Source organism: Phoca vitulina, unplaced genomic scaffold, assembly GCF_004348235.1.
Source record: "Phoca vitulina isolate PV1807 unplaced genomic scaffold, GSC_HSeal_1.0 scaffold7, whole genome shotgun sequence".
Taxonomy (NCBI): domain Eukaryota; kingdom Metazoa; phylum Chordata; class Mammalia; order Carnivora; family Phocidae; genus Phoca; species Phoca vitulina.
Genome location: NW_022589710.1, coordinates 7,597,028 through 7,603,622, shown reverse-complemented (window position 1 = coordinate 7,603,622; position 6,595 = coordinate 7,597,028). Strand labels below are relative to the sequence as shown.

General features: G+C 34.5%; 1 non-coding gene across 1 annotated transcript; it reads right to left on the bottom strand.

Moving 5' to 3' along the window:
* Positions 1 to 2,822: 2,822 nt before the first annotated feature.
* LOC116633439 lies at positions 2,823 to 2,953 on the bottom strand. Its single transcript, XR_004299717.1, has one exon. It is a non-coding gene; the product is annotated as a small nucleolar RNA SNORA18 (small nucleolar RNA).
* Positions 2,954 to 6,595: the final 3,642 nt, after the last annotated feature.

Here is a 6,595-nt window from a genome sequence, read left to right as displayed (position 1 = left end):
TTCACAGTGGTGGATTCAGTTTGCTAATACTTTGTTGAAGACTTTTCAAATTTATTTTTCTTCCATGTTTTGTTTGGTTTTGGTGTCAGGGTAATGCTGGCCTAATATAATGAATTTGGAAGAGATTTGAGTAGAATTGTTATTTTTTTCCTTAAGTGTCTGGTAGAATTCATCAGTGAAATCATCTGAGCATGAAGTTTTCTTTGTGGGGACTTTTAAAACTAGGCTTTCAATTTATTTAATAAACTAGGTTACTCAGGTTATGTATTTTTTTTTAAGTGAATTTTGGTAGTTTAGTGTCTTTTAAGTCACCCATTTTATCTAAGTTATCAAATTATTGGCCCTAAGTTCCTAATTTTTCCTTATTATCTTTTTAATATCTTTGACATCTGTAGTGACTTTTCTGTCATTCTCAATATTGATAAGTTGTGTCTTCCTTCTTCTAGATCAGTGTGGCTAACAGTTTATACATTTTATTGAAATTTTTAAAGAACTAGCTTTTACTTTCATGTATGTTCTGTATTTTTCTCTTCTCTATTTCATTTTACTATTCTTTATCATTTGTTGTCTTTCTGCTTATTATAATAAAACTTGCTCTTCTTTTCCAGGTTTTTAATATAGAAATGTTAATTATTAAGACTGATAGGTTCAGAGAGCATACTTGCATGATTTCAGTCCTTTTAAATTTGTTAAGATTTGTTTTATGGCCCATTATATGGTCTATCTTGATGAATGTTTGGTGCTCCCTTGAAAAAATCCTTATTCTACTACTTCTGGGTGGAGTAATCTATTCATATCAATTAGGTCAAGTTAGTTGAAGGTGCTGCTCAAGTCATCTATATCATCGCTGATTTGTTTGGTACTTGTATCAAATCCTAAGAGAAGAACACTGAAGTCTCCATATATAGTTGTGTATTTGTCTGTTTTTCCTTTTAGTTCTATCAGTTGTCCCTTAGATAACTTGCTCTGTTATTAGGTGCAAAGATATTTAGGGTTGTCTGGTCTTCTTGATGAATTGGCCCATTTATGCATAGATAAATGCTTCTCTTTACCTTGGAAATACTCTGAAGTTAACTTTGTTTGACATTAATATAATCTCTCTAGCTTCTTTTTGACTAGTGTTCACATAGTAAATATTTTTCCATTCTTTTTGTTTGTTTTTGATATAATGTTCAGTGATTCATTAGTTGCATATAACACCCAGTGCTCATCACATCACATGTCCTCCTTATTGCCCATCACCGAGTTACCCCATCCCTCCACCCCCCTCCCCTCTGAAACCCTCAGATTTTTTCCCAGAGTCCATAGTCTCTCATGGTTCATCTCCCCCTCTGATTTCACCCCCTTCAATTTTCCCTTCCCCTAATGTCCTCTGCATTATTACTTATGTTCCACATATAAGTGAAGCCATATGATAATTGTCTTTCTCTGCTTTAATTATTTCACTTAGCACAATCCCCTACAGTTCCATCCATATTGATACAAATGGTGGGTGTTCATCCTTTCTGATGGCTGAGTAATATTCCATTGTATATATGGACCACATCTTCTTTATCCATTCATCCGTTGAAGGGCATCTTGGCTTCTTCCACAGTTTGGCTATTGTGGACATTGTTATTATATATCTGTATCTTTATATTTAAAGCAACATCCTTGTGGATGGCTTTTTCTTTCAACCTGACAATCTCTACCTTTTAATTGTTTTAGATTATTTTTATCTTATGTAATCATTGTTGTGGTTGGATTTACATCTACCATCTTGCTAGTTGTTTTCCACTTAACCATCTCTTCTTTGCTTTTATTCTCTTTTCCTGTGTTCTTTCAAATTTATTAGGTATTTTAAATTCATTTGTCTCTATTATTGGCTTACTAATTTAATGTATTTTTCTTTAAGTTTTTGCTTTGGATTCACAATATACTTTTTTAAAGTTTTCACACTTAACCTTCAAATATCTTTTTTTAAACTCAATAAATTTTTTTAAAAAAGAATTAGGTATTTATTTTATTTTATTTTATTTATTTATTTATTTTTTTTTTTTAAAGATTTTATTTATTTATTTGAGAGAGAGAATGAGACAGAGAGAGAGCATGAGATGGGGGAGGGTCAGAGGGAGAAGCAGACTCCCTGCCGAGCAGGGAGCCCGATGCGGGACTCGATCCCGGGACTCCAGGATTATGACCTGAGCCGAAGGCAGTCGCTTAACCAACTGAGCCACCCAGGCGCCCCTAGGTATTTATTTTAGAGTGCGAGAGAGAGCGAGTGCGAGAGCGAGTGCGAGAGAGAGCGAGTGCGAGAGAGAGCGAGTGCGAGAGAGAGAGAGAAAATTCTCAAGCAGACTCCCTGCTCAGCAGGGAGCCCAACATGGGGCTCGATCTCAGGACCCTGAGATCATGACCTGAACTGAAATCAAGAGTCAGACACTCAACTGACTGAACCACCCAGGCACCCAAAAGTCAATAAATTTTTATTTCAGGAATCTTATATGTGATTCCTTCCACTGCCAGTCACTGTAGGTCCTCCAAAGTCAGAATCATGTTCTTCAAAATCGCCCTTTTAAAAAGAACTTTTATTCAATCCACAGTTGTCACTGTCAGTCCTGTAATCTTTGGGATTCAGTTTCTCTACTTCAGGACCACGTTTAGGGTCAGAGTAGATGGATCTGCCTGGTTCTCCATTTCAAATACCCTCTAAATGTGAATGAATCCAAATCCTATTCATTCCTAAACTCTCACACCCTAGAACTGTGCAGATGGTTGGGATATGCCAGTACCTAAGATTTAAAAAATTTAACTATTAGGTCTTTCACAGAGTTTTAGCAGATAGATATCTTGTAGTTCTTTCCCACAGATCTAACACACAGTTGTGTGAATAAAGGAACCCACACATACACTCTATGAGGTGTTTCCAACCATATAGGTCTACAGAAAAAGCCCCATTGGGGTAGACCTCAACCAAATAATATAATTTCTAACAGTATAGTTTCATTTCCACTGTTCTATCCTTTGTGCTATTGATTTATTTTTTGCCTCTATATATGTCATTAACCTCATAATACATAGTTATTACTTATGCTTTAGACAACTAATAATCTTTTAAAAATTCTAGAGAAAAACTTAAAAAAAATCTGTCTCCACTTTTTACCATCATCAGGACTCTTCAATCCTTTGTATGAATCCAAATTTCAATCTAGTTTCAGTCTTTCTGCCAGAAGAATTACCCTTTAACATTCATACTGCACCAGAGCTGATAATGCATTCTCTTTGTCTAAAAAAGTTTTTATTTAATCATTATTTTTGAAAGATTTTTTTGCTGGGCATGAAATACTGAGCTGACCTTTTTCTTGCTGTTGTTTATGTACTGTAAAACAGTGTCACATTATCTTCAGGTCTACAAGTTTTTCTGAGAAAAATTTTCCTCTCTTAATATGTAATATTTCTTATTTCTCTGATTGATATCTAGCTTTTCTCTTGAATATTGATTTCTAGCAGTTTGACTCTGATGTGTGTGTGTGTGTGTGTGTGTTCTGTTTGGGGTTCTCTGAGCTTCTTGGTTTCGTGGTTCTGGAATTTTGGAAAATATATAACTATTTTCAAATATTTGTTTTGACCCATTATTTATCTTTTCTCCTTTTGTATCTTTAGTTACTTCTGTTTGAAATTATGTCCCAATATCTTGAATGAGTTTTTTTCCCCTCACTCTTTTCTTTCTGTGCTTCAGTTTGGATAATTTCTATTTACCTATTTTCAGGTTCACTAAATCTTTTTCTCTGCTGTGTTGAGTCTGCTGATAAACCCATTAAAGGAGTATTTCATCTCTGATATGTTTTTATTTCTCAAATTTCCACATGACTTAAAATTTTCATCTATCTGCTGAAATTCTCCATCTGTTGTTCTTGTCAAATTAGTTTTCATTTTCTTTGGATAAATACACCCTAGTGGAATTACTAGATCATATGGCATTTCTATTTTTAACTTTTTGAGGAATCTTTGTACTGTTCACTACAGTGGTTGTACCAATGTACATTCCCACCAACACTGCACAAGTGTTCCTTTTTCTCTGCATCCTCACCAACACTTGTTATTTATTTTCTCAAAACTAGCCATTCTGACAGGTGTGAAGGGATATCATTGTGGTGTTTATATGCTCCTTGCTAATCATCAGGGAAGTGCAACTTTTCATGTATCTGTTTGCTATCTGTATGTCTTTGGGAAAATGTCTATTAAGATCCTCTACCCATTTTTAATTATTTGGGGCTTCTTGGTGTTGAGTTATATAAGTTCTTCATATAGTTCGGATATTAACCCTTTATTGGACCTATCATTTGCAAATATCTTCTCTGTTCAGCAGATTGCTTTTTCATTTTGTTGATAGTTTTCTTTGTGGGACAAAATTTTTTTAATTTGGTGTAATCCCAGTAGTTTATTTTTTTTTCTTTGCTTTCCTTGCCTGAGGAGACAGATCTATAAATATGTTGCAAAAGCCAATGTCCAAGAGATTGCTGCCTGTATTTTGTTCTAGGAGTTGTATTGTTTCAGGTCTCACATTTGGGTTTATTTTGAGTTTATTTTTGTGTATGGTGTAAGGAAGTGGTCCAGTTTCATTCTTTTGCATGTAGCTATCTCGTTTTTCCCGCATGACTTGTTGAAGAGGCTGTCTTTTCCCCATTATATATTCTTGTCTCCTTTGCCATAGATTAATTGACCATACAAGTGTGGGTTCTCTATCCCTGGGTTCTCAGTCTGGGTTCTCTATCTGGGTTCTCTATCCTGTTCCATTGATCTGTGTTTGTTTTTGTCCCTGTATTGTATTGCTTTGATTGTCATAACTTTGTAGTATACCTGTAAATCTTTTTCAAGATTGCTTTAGCTATTTGAGGTCTTTTGTGGTTCCATACAAATTTTAGTATTATTTGTTCTAATTCTGTGAAAAATGCTATTGGCATTTTGAAAGAGTTTGCATTGAATCCGTACATTGCTTTGGTCAGTATGGACATTTTAACAATATTTGTTCTTTCAGTCCACGAGCATGGAATATCTTTCCATGTGTTTGTGTCATCTTCAATTTCTCTCATCACTGTTTTGTAGCTTTCAGAGAACAGGTCTTTGGCCTCCTGGGTTAAGTTTATTCCTAGGTATTTTATTCTTTTTGGTGCAATTGTAAATGGAATTATTTTCTTACTCTCTTTTTGCTGCTTTGTTATTAGTGTATAGAAACACAGCAGATTTCTGTGTATTAATTTTATATCCCAAAACTATATTTATCAATTCTAATAGCTTTTTGGTAGACTCTTTAGGGTTTTCTCTGTATAGTATCATGTCATCTGCAAATAGTGACCGTTTTACTTCTTCCTTACCAATTTGGATGCCTTTTATTTCTTGTATGATTGCTGTGGCTAGGACTTGCAGGACTATGTTGAACAAAAGTGGCGAGAGTGGACATCCTTGTCTTCCTGATTTTGGAGGAAAAGCTTTGTTTTTCACCAGTGAACATGATGTTAGCTATGAATTTTTATATGTGGCCCTTATGTCTCTCACATTGTGGAGAGTTTTTATCATAAACAGATGTTGAATTTTGTCAAATGCTTTTCTGCATCTATTGAAATGATCATATGATTTTTATCCTTCATTTTGTAAATGTGTATCACATTCACTGATTTGTGGATATTGAACAATTCTTACATTTCTGGAATAAATCCCACTTGATTATGGTGAGTGATCCTCTTTTTTTTTTTTTTTTTTTTTTTTTTTGAGTAGGCTCCATGCTGGTTGTGGAGCCCAGTGCAGGGCTTGAACTCATGACCCTGAGATTAAGACCTGAGCTGAGATCAAGAGTTGGATGCTTAACCAACCGAGCCACCCAGGCACCCCATTGATCCTTTTAATGTACTGTTGAATTTAATTTGCTAATATCTGGTTGAGGATTTTTGTGTCTATGTTCATCAGGGATATTGGCCTGTAGTTTTCTTTTTTTGTAGTGTCTGTCTGGTTTTGGTATCAGGATAATGCTGGGCTCATAGAATGTATTTGGAAGCATTCCTTCCTCTTCTACTTTTTGGAATAGTTTGAGGAGAATAGGTATTAACTCTTTTTTGAATATTTGGTAGAATTCACCTGTGAATCTACCTGGTCCTGGACTTTTGGAGTTTTTTTTTTTAAGTTTGTGTATGTATGTATGTATGTATGTATGTATGTATGTAACTGTATGCCCAAGATGGAGCTTGAACTCATGACCCTGAGATGAAGAGTTGCATGCCCTTTGGACTGAGCCAACAAGGCGCCCCTCAGAGTTTTTTCTTTACTGAATCAATTTTGTTACTAATTGGTCTGTTCAGATTTTCCATTTCTTCCTGATTTAATTCTGGAAGATGATGTTTCTAGGAATTTATCAATTTTTCTAGGTTGTCTAATTAATTGACATATAATTTTTTTGTAGTATTTTATTATAGTCCTTTATATTTCCGTTGTGTTGTTTGTACTTCTCCTTCATTTCTGATTTTATTTATTTGGGTCCTCTCTACTTTTTTTTTTTTTTTTTTTTTGGATGAATCTAGCTAAGGGTTTATCAATTTTGTTGATTTTTTTTTTTTTTTTTTTT